The 18,691-nt window shown below is 42.0% G+C and overlaps 1 long non-coding RNA gene across 1 annotated transcript in view; it reads right to left on the minus strand.

Annotated features, from left to right (window-relative positions):
• Window positions 1-5,331: 5,331 nt before the first annotated feature.
• LOC147576153 (uncharacterized) overlaps window positions 5,332-18,691 on the minus strand; it is a 60,559-nt gene continuing 47,199 nt past the window's right edge. The window contains exon 3 of the long non-coding RNA XR_015241811.1: window positions 5,332-5,415. This is a non-coding gene — a long non-coding RNA (uncharacterized LOC147576153). The remainder of the gene's footprint in view (window positions 5,416-18,691) is intronic.

Genomic DNA, 18,691 nt, shown 5'->3' on the forward strand with positions numbered 1-18,691 from the left:
AGGGCTCTCATAAAAGAAAGCATCCACTCCTCCTCTAATACAACCTCAGAGACATCACTTATACCAAGATATCGCTGAAATTTCTTCCCCTCGGTGTTTTCACATTTTAATTAGGACCAATCCCTATGTCAAAAAGAACGAATTGCTTAGAGCAGGATTTTAGTTAATAGCCACCCTTATGAGTAGGCTGGGCCCCAGGAAATCACCCTTGATATGGTTTATAAGACACTGAAGGACCCAGTCTCTGCCCAGGTCTCTAACGTATCCAACCCTTTGGGACACCCATCTCCCCCTCAAACACACCACCATCTCACCAGCCCCAGGATCTTTGCACATGCCCTTCTTTCTATCTGGAACTCTCCCCTACAGTTCCTCACATGGTTAATAGTCCAGCTTAGCCTTCACATCCCCAAAAAAATATCATTCCTTCAGGGAAATCCTCCTTTGTTGCAGACTATGAATCTGGAATTCTTCCTTGTCCAGCAAAAGAACAGATGCAGAACTGAATACAAGAGAGGGGCTAATGCCCAGGAGGCGACAAGAGCCCTGAAGAGGGGTTTCGTCTCCATATTTCTTGATCTCACAAGATATTACCCACATGGAGAACATGAAGAAAACAACATCTTACATGCGTAAATGTGGAGAAGACAATCAGACAGTAATCATTAACTTGTGTGTGTAAGAAGCAAAGGGTCTGGCAGGGGTGGGGTGCAAATGGAGTTTGTGATCAAGGTGCCAGATGGAAAGTAATTTCCTGCAGGTGATCTAACAGGTTACTCGTGATCCCATTAACATTAAAACATCTTGCTAGCTAACCTTGGGCGTTTTGCCTTAAGCTTTTTTCTAACCCATTTATGTAAGTAGAATCTATTTCCCCACACTTCCTGCTTCCCCAGACAAAGTCAGGCCTCCTTACTCTAGGCTCCCCAGCATCATGCACTGCTTCTCTGCAGCACATATAATTCGTTCCTTCATGCCATAAAGGCCCTAAAGGGTCACAACAAGCTTGACAGCTTCCAGCTACTTAAAGAGGGTCAGTGAGGCTGGGAGAGTGGAAAGGGGGAATGAGTAGGTTCAAAAGGCAAATGAGTCAGGCCCATAAAAGCTTGATTCAGGATTTTATTCTAAGCTCAACCAGAAGATGCTGGAGGGTTTAAACAATGGAGTGATACAATCTGATTTATATTACGAATGGTTCCTCCAGCTTCTGTGTGGAAATGGATGGAGGTAGGAACAAGGCTAGGAATATAGTGGGGTTGTGCTAGGGGTATTTGGTAGAGGAGGAGTAGACTGATTCAATGTGTATTTTGAAGGAAGACATCACCCAGTGTATTGATAGATGGAATGGAATGTTTGAGGAAAAGAGAAGAATCAGTTTGTGGCTTGAAGTAACTAGTAAATGTGGCATTGTTTATTAACATGGGGAAGACTGGGAAGGAGTAGGCAAGGGAGGGAAATCAATGTTGTCTTGGCGAGTTAAACTTGAAAACTCTTTTAGATATGTAAGTGGAAATGTCAAGAAAGCAGATGGTCCTGCTAGGAAAAGTCAGAGCTGGAAAAAGATACCCAGCAATCATCGACCTATAGGCAGATTTAGCAGGATCAAGGCTACTGGCCAAGTACAATGAACGAAAGGGTTGGCATCAGTATGGAACCACAAAGCCTGAGTGAGCAGGGAAAGAAGGACCTGAGAACAGTGGGACTAGGGGAATGGAGCAGTGAAAGTCACCAGAAGGTGATGTAATTGCCACAGAGGGAGCCCTAGAGCAGGAGGGGTGCAGGGATAGGGGGTGGTTGTCAGAGGGTATTTAAGGAGGCAGTGACCTCTACTTTGGGACTCACCTCTTTAGGTTAGCTCTCACATTCCAGTCCCAAGCCCCTGCTATGCTGCTGGAGTTACTCTGCTCCAAAACGTCTTCTCTGCTTTTTAGGTTCCCCTCCTTCCATGGAGGCTGTCGCACACTCTGCAACTTTAATCCAGCTTAACGTGCCTGCGGACCGCCTACGCATTGACCATTATATGAGCTCTAGAAAGGCTCCACATGCATTCATGAACACCTTCCCAAATCACTTCCTGCTTGTCGCTGCTCTGCTTGATTTCTCACCCTGCGCTACTCTGCGCAGCCCCCACACTCTTTGCCCTAGTCCAGAGTCTCGGGTCCACTGTCCATGCAAGATCGTGCTTTCTGCTCTGGATTCCATCAGATGGCAATCACTGCTCCATTTAACTCCGTGGCACTAAGCCTCTGACTGACATGGCACCCCAGCTGGCCCTGCCTGGTTCTCCCTGAGGGACAGGATTAGAAAACACCCACAACCCCCTCTACGACCCCCTCCGTGGAAGGCCTCCGCCAGCAGGTGCCATCTCTGCCCTGACAGCTCCACCTCCCATTTTCTCTTTATACTTGAGAATATGTTCCCATCCGCTTTGTAAACATGTTCTTTCTGGCATGTTTTAATTGTCTGTAGAAATGTTATTCTTCTCCTTGGTTTCTTTTTTTTTTTTTTTAACATCTTTTTATGGAATTCCATCTCAATCTTTTTGTTGTTCATTTTTATAAGGAATTTGGTTGCTTTTCCTTCCTAACGTCATGGCTCTAGAGCCCCCTCTTCTGCTGCTTTTGTGAAATGTTCACAATAGGTTTCCCTGTCTAAAAATCCGTCTCTCCTCTTCTTTCACCTGGACTTTCTTTTTTCTTTGTCTCTGTTGATCCCGTGCTGCTATGTTGGATCTTATTCCCAGTAGTCTCCACTCACGGTGGGGCCCTGTCTTGGAAGGGAGTTTTGTCTGGTTAGTTTTGAGGGCTTGTGGGTCCCTGACTACCAGGCCCTTCAGATCTTGTCACTTGCACACAGCCTAGCAGAGTCTAAAAACTCCTCCAGTTTCAGCCATCATTCTCAAGTTGGCCTAGTACATTTCCGGTGAGTGCCCATCTACTTGTTTGGGAGATTATGGCATACATCAGATGCCCTGTTGCTCCCCTTTGCTTTCTCCAGCACAGATGTTGATACAATTCTAGTCTTGGAGTGTTGGCGGGTTCATGAAGATACTTTGTCAATTAGCTTTTGTGCCAGTGTTGGCTATGGATTTGGGGAGTTGGGGGAGGAGGGTCTATCTAATTGCTTTAATTTTAGAGGTATATGTGGAGAAATTACAATATTATGCCACCACTGCCATTTTCCCAGAATCCCTTGGTTTATCTGTTTATCTGTTATCTTTTAACAACACTCTGAGGTGCTTACCATTATTATTCCCATTATACAGACGAGGAAGCTAAAGCCCAGAGAAGTTAAGCAAATTTCTTAAGGGAAAACATTGTAAGCAGTGGAAATCAGATACAAATCCAGGCATTCAGCCGATGTAGCATATACTAACCACTCTGCAAGGCTTCATTTAGCTGTCCGTAGGCTATCAGAAGGATGAGTAGAAACTGAACAAATGAACAATAGGGAAACACTTGTTTTCAGTTGAAAGAACGGGATAAACAAAGGCCCTGAGGCTTCCCTGATTTTGAGGAATTGAAAGAAGCCAGTGTGGCTAGAGACTTGTGAGACATGGGAGGATTGCATGAGATGCTGCACGAAAAAGAAGCCAAAGTAGATTATTCAGGACATTGCAAGCCATGGAAGGATTTTGCATTTTATCCTATATGCAATGCAAAGTGGTCCAAGAAACTCTAATTTTACACAATGGAACTCAGAAGAAGGATTACTTTACTCCACTTAAAGAACTAAATTCTGTGTCTTTGGACCTAAAAAATGATTTGACCACAGAGAAGATGGGTGAATCACACAGTATAGTGCATTCATTGCCTTTTAGGAAATGAACCAAGATAGGAGGAAAATGGTACCCAGGGAATGGAAGAGTCATGAGAAAGGAAGATAGATAGCTTGGATAGGGGACCAGTTGGAGAAAACCCTGGACAGTCCTGCTCAGCAGGCTCCTGGGAGCAATGGCCTTTCTACATATCAGTTGCTCCTGAGGGAAGAATGTTGACTGAGCCATGGATCCCGTGACATAGGCAAAGCTAAAGAGAGCTGCTGCTTTAGGCTGACTACAACAGCACATTCTTTCAAGAGTCTGCATCCTTTTACAATTTTTGGGACTCTGCATCAGAAGGTCAGCAGCATTCACCTGTCAAGATATTTTGGGTAGTAATGACTCCCCTTTCTTGCTATTCATATCAATCGCCTTTTGTTATAGCCACCAAGGCTTTGTGAGTTGGCTTTGTGATATGTCTTCCAGACAATGTAATATTTGGCACTTTCTCTATTCACATTCAAGCTTCAGGAAAAGTATCAGGGCCTGTGATTCAGGCATTATTTTTATCTACACTACATGGAGGAGAGTTGCTAAGATGCTGTGGGATTGTCTTTCTGGGATTTCATATCTTTGATAAATAAAGCAGAGTCACTTTTCCACACTCACTTTTAATTTCTAGAGCTGTTCTAGGTTTGCATTTTAAACTCTGCCTTCTATGGAATCATTGGGAATTATTTTTTAATGTTTTCTATGATTTATTTTTGAGAGAGAGAGACAGAGTGTGAGCAGAAGAGGGGGCAGAGAGGGAGACACAGAATCTGAAGCAGGCTCCAGTCTCTGAGCTGTCAGCACAGAGCCCGACATAGGTCTTGAACTCGTGGCCTGCGAGATCATGACCTGAGCTGAAGACGGACACTTAACCAACTGAGCCACCCAGGTGCCCCTGAATCATTGGGAATTATTTATGGAAAGGCCACAGGAGAGGGAAAGGGTCATGGGTCATAGGCCATAGCCCAAAGGGAGGTCAGGACAGCTCTGCTCAGCTAAGGGCAATCATGGGAGATTATCACTAGCCATCCAACTAGTTTAGATGGCAGGTAGGAGGTGGGGTAGGAATAAGGTGAGGGACTCAGCACAATGCTGGGGTGTGCAGCTGAGGCACTTGGTCCCTGGAAGGGAAAGGCGGCAGTAGTGATGCCATCATAAGATTTGATGCTTGACATGAGCGTGATTGTTTTCTACTCAGCTGGAGCTACTCTGGATGGAAACTGGTGCCTCCAATTTACTTACACACCCCTACATGAAACCTCTCTTCCTACACCAAATGAGCCAGGGATCCTTTACTTAGCATACCAGTGCTTCTCAACATTACCTGGGAACACGTCAGAATACAAAACAGGGACCCCATCCCAGAACTACTGAATGAGAAACTCTGGGAAGGGGGCCAACAATCTGTCTTAACAAGCCCTCCAGGGCATCCTCATGCTCCCTGAAGACTAAGAACCCGCGCATCACGTTAAGCCTAGAAGCTAAGTAGGAAGCATGGGGTGGCCCCTGAAGTCTCCTTACCTCTGGGGATGTGGCATTTTCCCTGCATCACTGGCACAGACCAAACCGTGTGCTTTCCATGTGCTCTCCATTCAAGCCAGACCCTGTGGAAGAGTCAGAAGTCAGGGCCAGCTGGAGGGCACATCCTGGCAAACTTGCTGGGGAGCAAGGGGATCTGTGCCTTCTACACAGTCACAACGAGTAGGCTTTAGAACATGCCCTTTTCCAAACTCCTCCTTATGCAGTCAGAATCTTCATTATCCACTGGTAAAGGAGAGCAGAATAGCCACCTTAAAATATACCACATTGGCATATTGATTACTTTGAATTAAAGTTACTTGAGAAACAGCTGATTCAAGAAGGACACTCTGACCTCCTTTGTCCTCCTAAAAGCAGGAAATAAATCTCCCATGTGAATGTACGCTCCCTATATCAAGAGGATGGAAGGCATCCTTATTGCCAGAGACAAGGAATTCGGGGCTGAGGGGGCTCTATAAACAAACCTTGTTACCTCATTACTAATTAGCTATCCCAAGCCCAAATACCTTTTTTTCATCAATTCTTCACAAATTTGTTTCCTTGCCTAAAAAGTATAAAAGATGCCTGCTTCAGCCAGTTCTTTGAGTCTCATATTTTTATGGGCTCCCCTACATATGAAATTAAATTTGATTTTCTCCTATTAATCTGCCTTATGTCTATGTAATTATTAGACCAGCCAAATAATCTAGATGGGAAGAAGGGAAACGTTTTTTTCCCCTCACTGACAACTCCTTGTCCCAGGTTGAATATCAGTTTATCTGCATTTGTCTAAGCAGCAAAGGAAGGCAATTTCCACAGATGAGGGTCAACTAACTGTGTTCATACACTCCACCTCCCATATAATGATGATGACGACGACGACGACGATGATGATGATGATATGATCCCACTGGAAAGTCATCTGCTTCATCAACAATAAGATTAATTGGGACACCTTGGCGGCTCAGTTGATTAAGCATCCACTCTTGGTTTCGGTTGGGGCCATGATCTCATGGTTCGTGAGTTCTAGCCCCGCATCTGGCTCCTTGTTGACAGTGTGGAGCCTGCTTGGGATTGTCTCTCCCATTCTCTGCCCTTCCCATTTCATGTGTATGCTTGCCAACGCACACTCTCTCTCTCTTTCAAAATAAATAAATAAACTTAAAAAAATAATGAAATGAATGTACGATGGATACTTGGAAAAATCTCTCCAAAGGCAATCTTTAGGAATCTTCCCTACTACAAAAATGAGGAAACATTTCTCTCCTCTTGCCCATCACTCAGAATCCTTTATAGAATCACTTGCACTAATGTTTGCAATAAATCCAAGTTTGGGAGGGTGGAGTTTGTTCTTGTTGTTTGTAGTGTTTTATCTTATTTTAAATGGAGGTTTGGAACAAAGACTTCAGAATCAGAAAGATTTAGAAATACACAACTCACTTGCTGTGTATCTTGTAATCTAAAGCAATCAACTTAGCCTCATTCAGCCCTTCTAGGGCTCTGTTTTCTTATCTGTCTAGTGGAGATGACTGTCTATTTTACATAGTTGAGCAAATTATAATAAAATAACTTGTGCTTACTCTGTAGAGTACCTTTTTGTCTCTCCTGCTGTTTTCTCTTTTACTTGCCTTGTGTAATATTCTTGCACACAGGAACCTCATGGGTGAGACTCCTTTCCATAAGGGAAAATGAAGGATATTACCTTGTGACTTTCCAATTTTTAATAATCCTTATATTAGTAAAAATCAAATCCCCCACTGGACTAGAACACTTCCTTCTCTCTATAAGCCTCTAGAGTTTGTGTCTCATGTCCACCTGGAATGTTAGAACCAAAAAGGGCCTTAGATTTGGTCCATTTAATGTATTTTTTTTCTTTTTACAGTTGAAAAAACAGTGATCACTAAAGCCAAGATGACAGGTTCAAGGTCATTTGGTTAGGTAGTAGCGAAGCACAGATTCCAATCTATTCTTGTCCATCTTCCATTCTGTTATCCTACCTAACAGCGAAATTGAAGACACCACAATTTTCCCTTGGTTAGCTTCCTGCTAAATTTTTTAAAAACTGGAAAGAATCTGATTTTTCTTCCACTCATTCCTGGCTCAACATTATGCACCTACATTTTTTAATCAACAAATAATGGAACAGGCATGATCATGAATATGCTTCAGAGAGCAGAAAGAGCAAAATAATTCCATGGATCTCAAACATCTTTTTAAAAACAATAATCTTTGCAGAGTCCAGTAAGGAAACGCAGAAGCCCTCCCAGACCACCCACACGGTCCTGCATTCAGGAACACCCAACAGGAAGCCGAAGACATGACCCAGAAAGGAAGCTAATTAAAGCACACAGCAGGGAATGAAGCCGGCCACCTGCATCATCAATAACCAGAGTTTGTTCAAACAACTGTAGCATTGAAAGAAGAAAAAGTAAAGAAAACTCCACTGTTGTAGTTGATTCCAAGAGAGGCGTGCTATGATTTCTTTGATGTTCCACCACAGGATTTCTGCAATAAGCAGCCCGGCCTGAAAACAGAGCTGCCCCATTGGGAGGTCAGTACAAAACCAAATGATATCAGGAGAGGATGGACCCAAAGAGCACTACATGTGTGACGAGGATACAGAGCAAGACTGTTTCCAAATGTCAGATTTGTACTTCCTGATCCCCTCCTCTTGGGCTCATGGGTCTTAAACCCTTGATAATTCACTTTGGGCCATGATAGTATCATCTACTACTGACCTCTTTGTGTTCCTACTCAAGACTTACAGAAAAGTTGGGAATGTGAGCTCCTGCTTCTGTGTCCACCACTTTCTTGTGGCCCCAACACTGGCAGAGGCCATATAGGAAGCTCTTCACCAACTCAACCCTAACACAACACATTGCTGATGGTATCATAGTCCTGCTCATACATTCCTCAGACCCCCTGTCTTTCTCTCAGATAACACTATTTACTCCTACTTTTTCAACTCTTCATGATCCCTTTCCCTAATGATGCCTCTGGAACAGTCTTCTCTCCCCTCCCCCACCCCCCCAATGACTGAAAAATAATCCTCTGTTTCAGTGACTCCTACAGCCACTGGGCTTTCTATTCACCAGTTCCCTCCACTTATGTCTTTGAATGATACAGCTTTTGGAATATCAGTGATTTGTGCTTATCTATGTAATACCTGTGTGTCTCTTCACTCTTCTTATCCACATTTAACTTGGACTTAAATATCTCAGTGAGCTATCCACAGTGTAAGAAAAATAAAAAGGTTCTCTAGGAGCCTCCTAATTTTCCCAAGACATATGCTTTGGTTGTTATCCTTAAGTATTATTGTTAGCATTACTTAACAGTGAACTGGCTGCTGAGAAGAAACAGAGATGTATTCCCTTCTCAGTGAGTTAACAACTTAAATCATAAAAAAAGCACATATATATGTTTGTTATACATAACTTCCTTCAGTTTCTGCATATGTGTGTGTGTGTGTATTTAGACAGTATACACACACACACACACACACACACACACACACATCAAGGAAAGCACAACAGGAGAGGAAACAAAATACTAAGGAGATTGGTAATTACATTGTAAGGATGTTTGAGGTGCACAGAGGGGTGTATTCTTCTGAGCATATGTTGGCTAAAGCCTGGGAACCCGCCAAAAGGCACTTGTGAGACCCTTGGAGCGTTTCTTGGATGACTTAAACTGGCAGCAAGCTAGTTTCCAACTGGAAAATATTTCCTTTACTCAGTTTAAACAGTCAGTGTTAATTGTTCTAATCACTTTGAAAAACCACCTGCAAGTCCCTGGATCATGGAGGCTATTCCTTGGCCACTCCCAGATGGGTCACAGCTTGCTGTTACAGCATAGGCTATAACCTACACAGTCATTTTCCCTACAGAAGAGAGTATGTTTCCAGTATGCACAAGACACTAGCAGGCCCTAGGTCTCTGTCTTCATGGAGTTTACACTCTGGTGGAGTGGACATGCTTACATGTAAACCCATGTGATTATGTGTTTCATTATACCTGCTTTGGAGGTCAAGTCCTGTGAGAGTTCATGGCAGAGACCCAGCCTCTGGGAAGGGAGGTGGGCAGAGAAATTTTCTCTGGAGATGGGGCAATTAAGCAATGATATAAGAGGTGAGTAGGGATTAATCAGAAAAACAGAGGGGTTGGCAGCATCTGGAGGCCCATTAGCATAGAGAGGGTGACACATTTGAGGAAATGGACACTGGTCAATGTGACTAGGACACAGGCAACATTAGCCATACATGAGGTTGGAGAGCCAAACATGGACCAGATCAGGAAAGGTCCTGTGGCTCATATAGACAATTTTGAATTCTATTCCAAGTACAATTGCTAGTCACTGGAGTGTGTTAAACAGCTGGATTTGTGGTCTGGTAACTATGGAACATGGAGCAAGGTTGAATGTTTAAATCACGCTTATCTTTGGCCAATATAAAGAAATAGTGCTTTGAATATCTCTCCAATTTGTGTATGTCTTTTTACAAATTAAGAATGTCATGTGAGGCCTTTATCCTCTCAACACCTGGGATCCGGAATTCCATTTGGAATCTGCTTCTAACTGCCCCGACAGGATGGGGGATGAGTCTGGTTCTGTTTTGGCTCTGGTGACAGCAGACACACCACTTGTGTGCTACTTGTCTGCCCTCTTGTGTTTACTTCAGATCCACTACTGTGTAAGCCTGGTTTCCACTATAGAGCAGACTGGGAGTGTGAATGAGGGAGGAGACGGCGGGTTGGGTCTGTAGGGAAAACAGCGTCTAAGTCACAACACGGAGGAAAGTAATGCCATCTTCCTCACCCTCATTCCCCTGACCTCCCGGGATGAGTGTTTAAAACTTGGGTTTATGAGATTAGCATGAATAGCTATGGAGTTTTGAAATGGATTAAACATCGATTCAAAGTTAGCAGCCTAAAAATTGACCAAATCCATACAGATTACGGAAATCAACATCTTGAGGCATAGTCTAGTTTAGTAAGAGCTCATTATTAAGAAGGAAATTTTGTTGATCCTGAGCCACTTCTGCCTCCTCAGATCCATTCTGGGGGTCATTGCCCCCCAACTAGTCCTTCTGTCAGCATTTCCTGGCACAGCCCTTGTTTGCTCTCATTCCTCTACCAGCCAGCAACTACTCCACACCCACCCAGTCTATCTCCTCATGACTCTTCTCTCTCTCTCTCTCTCTCTCTCTTTAATTCTTAGTGATTTCTTTATGGAATAAAATTGAATAAAGGGAAATGTATGAGGAAATTGTACACAATATTATTATCTCAAGAAGACCTTCCTAAAAGTCAGTTCCATTACATGGTAGAATGAATTCCCTGGAGAAATAAGAGGACAGTCACCTGAGTTATTTAAAAATCAACTGGACAAAGCCACCAAGGATGTGCTGGCAGGAAGACCCCAGTCTCAGCCCTCCTCAAATGAAGGAAAGGAACCTAATAAGATTTTTCTCTCCTTGTCTCCCTTTTTCTATAGGCTGAATTCTTTAACTCATACTGAAATCAGTTATATCCAAAGATAGCAAGATTCACTGCTTTCCTGTGGCCAAATTCATCAGAAAGTAGAACAAAAGCTAAGGAGGGGGATATTAAAGAATCCCTTCTTTGACTACCAGTGACCACCCTGGTCCCATGGGAGCAAATCAATGCACAGCTTTCATTCTACACCTGCTCATGATTCTGTGTTCAAAGCAAAAATTCTCTGAAAACAGGAGGGTAAGTTCTGCTAACATTTCATGGTAAAAACTGCTATATTATACGTAGCTTCCTGCAGTGTCTGCAGATAATTTTTGTCCATCAACAAGTAAAGTTTTATCCCCCAAATAACACCTGTTTTTCTATTATATGTTTATGGTAATTTCTCTGAAGTCCAAGGATTATTTTTTTTTTGTTTACAGCCTTGCAGAGCTTTGCAGTAATTTTTTTTCAAAATCAAAACATGTAAAATATAAGCATTACTGTCTTAGGACAGGTCAACATCCTTACCGTCTAGCACTCGAGGGTCCAAGGAAGTGTGGTGGCTTTCTATAGGGCATGCTCAAATAACCACATCCTTTGACTTTACCCCAAACTTCATTGAAAAGTCTACTATAATTTGATCATTTGATAGTGCCTCATACATAGAGCACTTGTACTTTGTAAGCTCTTTTACAAATACCCACTCTTTTGATCTTTAATTTGAGCATTATTGAGCTCATTTTACAAATTAAGGATCTGAAGCTCAAAGGGGGGAAATAATTTGCTCAGTGAATAACACAGAGATAGCAAGGGGAGGCTGGAATACAACCTCGGATCTGTCTACAAAACCCAGGATTCTTCCCATTCAACTACCTTGCCCTTCTCAGGGATTTGGGGAGCCTTCACCTAGAAACCTGCAGATGACAAGTTTTGAATGCTGAATCCTCAGTCTATGTCAGACTGAAAAAGCTATACACTCAAATAGAAATGATATATTAATAAAAATGCTGTTTTAATCAATAGCCCAGATGAAATAGCTGCTTATCTACTTTCAAGTATTTTTCATTCACAGGGAAACAATCATGCAAATTAATATGGACTTTTTGTCTCTAAGTTGAAGGAATTCACCTGATTCCCCCAAATTGGATCCATTCTGCCTAATCTCTTTGCAGAACCCTCTTTTCCCCACCTCTCCTATGCAATCCCCTTTACTCCACCAGTCAGAGTACCTCAGGGTGAGCCCCTGAACTTCGAGAAAGCAGTGTATTGGAGTATCAATAACTTACTGTTAACTAGATTTCGCTGGAAGATCAAGCAATGTAAACCCACACAGCATCTTGAGCAGGAGCTCTCTGACTTCTAGAGCTGACTGTTTCTCTGCTAATTCCAAGGAACCAACAAAACTGCAGAAACTTAACCTTAAGAATGGCAAAAAGTAAAGGAAGCAAGCTTGCAAACAGAGAATTAATGCCTTACTAAAGGGGGCCTTGATCGAGTCTTTAATGAGACAAACCATCACCCTTTGAAGAAAGGCAGGACCTGATATTTGCTTCTAACTAACAGAATATGGCAAAGGTGATGGGACGTCATTCCCATCTGACTGGATTGACGAAGTAAACAGTCATGTTCATAAAGCCCATGTAATAAGAAACTGCAAGTGGCCTCTAAAAGCTGAGAACAACCTCCAATCAACATCCATCAAGAAGCTGGGACCTTCAGTCCTACAACCACAAGGAAATTAATTTTGTCAACACAGGAAAGAAAATTAATACATCATGCAAAGATACATTTGCCCAAAGAATGAAATAATACTTGAGTGGACCAGTTAGACATCAAAACGGTACACAGTTATGTTTTCAATAATTTTTCTTAACAGCTAAATGGCCCTCATTAAGTGCCTTTGCCCTTCTACATCTTGGTTACTGTATCCTTAAGTTGCCGGAGGATTTAGTGAGATAGTATATGTAAATCACATAAGTACCCCCTATGACCTAGGTGTCTTTGCTTCTTTCCTTTGGCTTTTAAAGCTAGCCATGTCAGTAGTGATCAGATTTCCAAGCAATATCCTGGTTGACCAAGCTTATGCTAAATGGTCTTCTGCCTCAGATATCAAAGATATGAAAATACTGGAAAGCACCAGTGCTACACCAACCTCCTCCCCAAACCCAAAATAAAACAACCCATTATTACACTGTAAGAAATCTTCACAGGAGAAAGGGTAGTGTATTAGTGTTCTATTGTTCATAACAAATTACACCAACTAGAGGCTTACAACACACCCAGTTATTATCTCACAGTTTCTCTGGGGCAGGAATCTGGGAATGGCTTATTTGAGTCCTTTACTCAGGGTCTCCCAAGATTGCAGTCAACATGCTGGCCACAGTGGGAAAGATCTCCTCAAGCTCCCTCAGTTGTTGGCAGAATTCATTTCCTTGTCCTTGTAGATCTCATGGTGGCTTGCTTCTTCAAGATAAGCAGGAGAGTTTCGAATCTCAGGGAGAGCCCCCAGTCTCTCTTTTAAGAGATTTCACCTGATTAAGTCAGGCCACCCAGAATGATCTCCCTTCTGATGAACCCAAAGTCAACTGATTTGGGATGTTAATTACATCTTCAAAAGTCACTTCATTTTTGTCAAATTCTATTGGCTAGAAGCAAATCACTAGTTGTACACACACACACACAATGGGACGAAATAAAAGGACATGACTCATTGGGGGTCATTTTGTATGTCCAATACAAGCAAGGTGCAGTCCAAACATTCTGATCAGTGTCAATACGTATTTTCTTTTAGCCATATTACTTTATCAATTTTCATTAACTTTTAATACGTTCATTTAGCCACTATTATTTTACCAATTTTTTATTATCTTTATGATGAGGATCTATATCTCATACATATTGTCAGGTGGCTCTCTATTAGGTGTCAGCACCCAAATTAGGTTATATTTGAGCACATACTGATTTCTGTACTTATAAGACCCAATTTAGGGGTTCCTGGGTGGCTCAGTCAGTTAAGTGTCCAACTTCAGCTCAGGTTATGATCTCACAGTTTGTGAGTTTGAGTCCCACATTGGGGTCTCTGCTGTCAGCACAGAGCCTGCTTCTAATCCTCTGTCTCCCTGTCTGTCTGTCTCTTCTCCGTTCACATGTGTGCACACGTGAGCTCTCTCGCTCTCTCTCTCTCTCTCTCTCTCAAAAACAAATGACATTAAAAAAAACAATTTATAGGTGAACCAAAAGGATATTACAGTCTCCTAGCTGCTAGGTCTTATAACATGTTAGTATTATTTAATCTTGCAAGAGGCAAAGCTTAGGGTCTGCAACCACAGTGCCTGAGAGTTACTTGAACCCCTGTAATGTACCATGCTGACCCACTTTATGATGAGAGTGTTTTCCCACAGACCTCCTTCCCTGCCAGCCTGTCTCAATTTTCCAATCCTGAGCAGGGGCAATGATCAGTGGTCACCAAGGGATCAGAGGATAAGGACTGAGTGTGGGACTCTGGCAAGATTCTTAACTTTCATGTTTAATTTTTATCTCTTTGGATTAAATAGGTAAGTGGTCTAGACATACCCCACAGCCTTCATTTTTAATCTTCCTACAGAAAGTAGGAAGAAGAGTCTGTCCTTTATCCAAAATTGGTCAAAAGAGCAGAGAAAGAAAAACACCACATAGGATCACCTATAACCTAACAGAGCGGAAAAACAGAGTAGAAAAGTGATTGTCAGGGGCTAAGCGTTGAAAGAAATAGGGAGATTGGTAAAAGGTACAAACTTTCCATTAGAAGACAAATAAGGGGGGCGCCTGGGTGGCGCAGTCGGTTAAGCGTCCGACTTCAGCCAGGTCACGATCTCGCGGTCCGTGAGTTCGAGCCCCGCGTCGGGCTCTGGGCTGATGGCTCAGAGCCTGGATCCTGTTTCCGATTCTGTGTCTCCCTCTCTCTCTGCCCCTCCCCTGTTCATGCTCTGTCTCTCTCTGTCCCAAAAATAAATAAACGTTGAAAAAAAAATTAAAAAAAAAAAAAGACAAATAAGGTGTGCGGATCTAATGTATAACATGGTGATCATAGCTGATAACACTGTATTAGGTCATTGAAATTTGCCGAGAGTAGAACTTAAATGTTTTCTCAAGAAGAAAAGAAATTTTTGTTTTAAAGGGGTGGGTGCACCTGGGTGGCTCAGTCGGTTAAACATCCGACACTTGATTTGGACTCAGGTTATGTTCTCATGGTTTGTGGGGTTGGGCCCCATGTCAGGTTCTGCACGGACAGCAGCAAACCTGCTTGGGATTCTCTCTCTCTCTCCCTCTATCTGCCCCTCCCATGTTTGCACTCCCTCTCTTGAAATAATAAACTTTTAAAAATTTTTTTGGTTTTTTGGAGGGACACCTGGTGGGGCGGGGGGGGGGGGGGTGGTGTGCTCAGTCGGTTAAGTGTGTGACTCTTGATTTCAGCTCAGGTCATGATTCCAGGGTCATGGGAGCATCAGGCTGCATGCTAACCATCCGGCCCGCTTGGGATTCTCTCTCTCTCTCTCCCTTTTCCCCTCCCCCACTCATGCTCACTCTCTCTCTCTCAAAATAAGTAAACATTTAAAAGAAACAAAAAGAAAATGCTAATGCTCGCATTTCATTCCCAGACATTGTGTCATAATTCTAGGATATGAAAGCAACATAAGTATTCTTTAACAACTCTAGTTGACTCACCTGTGAAGCCAGAATACAGAACTACTGGTTGATCTTATCAACACATCCTATGCTCCTAGCTATAGTGACTGCTTTGGAGATCAGAATTCAAACGTACCTAATATAATGAGACCCTGACTCTAAATATTTGTCTCTTTGCAAGAGGGAAGAGGAGGAGACAAAGTTCTCTCTTTCCAGCTGGAGGTGAAGCTAACATGCTATAATGTTTGGAGACACAGTGACCTTTGGAAGCATAAGAATGAAACCAACACTTGGAGGAGCACAGCACTGAGCAGAGAGAAGGAGGAAGATGGGTCATTGTTCCAGGCTGCACCTGAAGCTAACAAGAGCCCAAGAGTTTGCAGTTCTCAACCGGTACAATTCTTTTTGGCTTAAGATAATTGAGGGGACTGGGGCGTTTTGGTTTCTGTTACTTGCAACTGGGAATTGTCCTAAAACATCGCCACTGGCAAACTCAGACCAAAAGTATAGTTTCCCAGGTTGATCTCCACAACAACATAGATCAATCAGAGTTATAGATTTTTTAAGGCTAGAAAGAACCCATTGAGTTTCTAGTCCAACACACTTACTTTATGGATTAAGGTCTACAGCACTTTGGGGAAAAACCCAGTAAGTGACAAGCTATATATCAAAATCAAATTTCTTGACTTGAAATAAAGTGATTTGTTTCACTACTCCACACTACTTCAATAATACATTAAAAATTTATTAGAGAGGGATTTTTGAGAACCAACTATGTGTTCAGTTGTAGGATTCTTTCCTGTAAATAGTCAGCTGTCCAGTAGAAGATGTGGTTTTCATTCTCAACAAATTTGCATTCTATCTATTATAAATTCCCCAGTTGAAGACAGAAATATGAACACAGAATTAGTGATAAAGCATCCAGACTTGTCAAGCCCACCCACTTATTACCACTTTCTTTTGACCATGAATGATACACCTAATTTCTTTAATTTCTCTATTTCCTCACCTGAAAATGTAGTTGATACATGCCTTCCTATGGCACAGACTCAGTTAAATACCTTAGATTTGAGTGCTTAACACCATAACAGGTATTATTCAATGAATGAATATTATTATCATTACATACATGAAAGCCTATGTAATACAATGCACAATTTAAATATCACCCATGAAAACTGAAATATATCCGATAGCACAAAGCACCAGGTGGTAAAGTGATGGATGCATTGCCTCTTCACAATTTGTAAATCATCAGCCTATAGGGTCAATCTAGTTGGCAAGCCCATTTGTGTGAGCCACACCGTGTTTTAAGAAACACTCAAATTGGGGTGCCTGGGTGGCTCAGTCAGTTAAGCGTCCGACTTCAGCTCAGGTCATGATCTCACGGTCCGTGAGTTCGAGCCCCGCATCGGGCTCTGTGCCGACTGCTTGGAGCCTGGAGCCTGCTTCAGATTCTGTGTCTCCCTCTCTCTCTGCCCCTCCCCTGCTCATGCTCTGTCTCTCTCTGTCTCAAAAATAAATAAACGTTTAAAAAAATTAAAAAAAAAAGAAAGAAAGAAACACTCAAATCATTTTCCAACCACCTAAAACTTAAGACATTTTATATAAAAACCTAGGTTCCTCTCTTCATTTGACAAATCAGAAGCTTCACAATTCCTGGAGCTGCACTCCAGCATTGCAACCATCAGCTGGAGTTGAGAAATGTCTGCCCAATTCAGAAAGACCCACCTTCCCCTTGTGTCACAGACCCTACTCAATTGTAGCTTTTGTCCAAATCTTGTAGGCTTTGGAGTTTTGTGACACAAATCAACATGTAAAAAAGATGTGCTTAGGGGCGCCTGAGCGTCCAGCTTCGGCTCAGGTCATGATCTCACGGTTTGTGAGTTCAGGCCCCGCGTCGGGCTCTGTGCTGACAGCTCGGAGCCTGGAGCCTGTTTCAGATTCTGTGTCTCCCTCTCTGCTCCTCCCCTGCTCGTGCTCTCTCTCTCTCTTTCTCTCTCTCAAATATAAATAAACATTAAAAAAATTTAAAAAAAAAATGTTCTTAGAATCCATGCTATGCTAACATACGTTTCACATAAACACACACACACACACACACACACACACACACACACACACACACAGTGTCTCCTTGGTCACATGCATTAGGAAATGCTTCATAATAAATCCTCAGCCACTTAGAGCATCACAATTCACTTAAGGTTCTAGAAACACTACAAGAAAGAAACCTGTTCAGATTGTTGTAACCTGGGATTTCTCAAATATATTAGACTGTAGAAAATTTTCTCCCAAAGAAGACTTGGCAACACTATCAACACGAGTGTTTTTGGAAGACAGCTGGAGATTGTTGGAACAGATTTTAAAGGGCCTGTGTACTCATAAGAAGAAAAGGTTCATTAGAAGTAGTGTATGTCATGGCTTCTGTCCAATGTGTAGACATAGCCTCCATACTAAGGCTTCAGAGTAAAGTTAATAAACACTCTAGGAATAAAGAGAAGCTGGTAAAATGGTATATATTAAGGGAGATAGAAGGAAAAGAAATATATTCTGATTTCTCATTTTTAAAAAAGAGGGCTTAGGGAATTAAGTCATGTAAATATTTTGTACCATTTCTTGAAGAGAAGCAACTCCATGATCATGGCACTCAGGCAGCAAAAGCGACTGCTGGCATTGTAACAGAAGTTCAATTTTAATCTGCTGTTTGTTTTGTGTGCCTTTGCTTTTTCCCCATATGCTACATTATGACATCTTAAGAGCAGATTTTCCTTTTATAATAACTAGACAGGAAAATTTGACTAATGATCCACTCTTCTTCAGCAGACTGAACTCAAAATGAGCAGTAAACCTTTGGTTACAAGGGCCAGCATATAAGTCCTTTGTTCACTGGCTTCCAACAACTCAAAAAGTTGGTTTTTCTCTGTGCTACGGGCTTGGCTTGGTGAGTCGTCAAATATTAGCAAGCACCAATAATTTGTGGCCAGATTAATTTGGCAAAGCTTAAGTCTTTAATTCTATGAGGAGTTTTTGTTTATTTGTTTTGAACAAATAGCTGTTAACTAAAGAAATTTGGAAAGCGCAGATAGAAGAAAGTCAATTAAAAATAATTAAAGGCAAATAATAACAATAATTAAATGTAGAATTAAGGGCTAATACTTTGATGTATTCTCTCAAACTTTTTCCAAAAAATATTTAATATATACATAGTATTTGTATAATATGA

This window comes from Puma concolor, chromosome D2 (genome assembly GCF_028749965.1).
Source record: "Puma concolor isolate L17-30 chromosome D2, mPumCon1.1.hap2, whole genome shotgun sequence".
NCBI classification, from domain to species: Eukaryota; Metazoa; Chordata; class Mammalia; order Carnivora; family Felidae; genus Puma; species Puma concolor.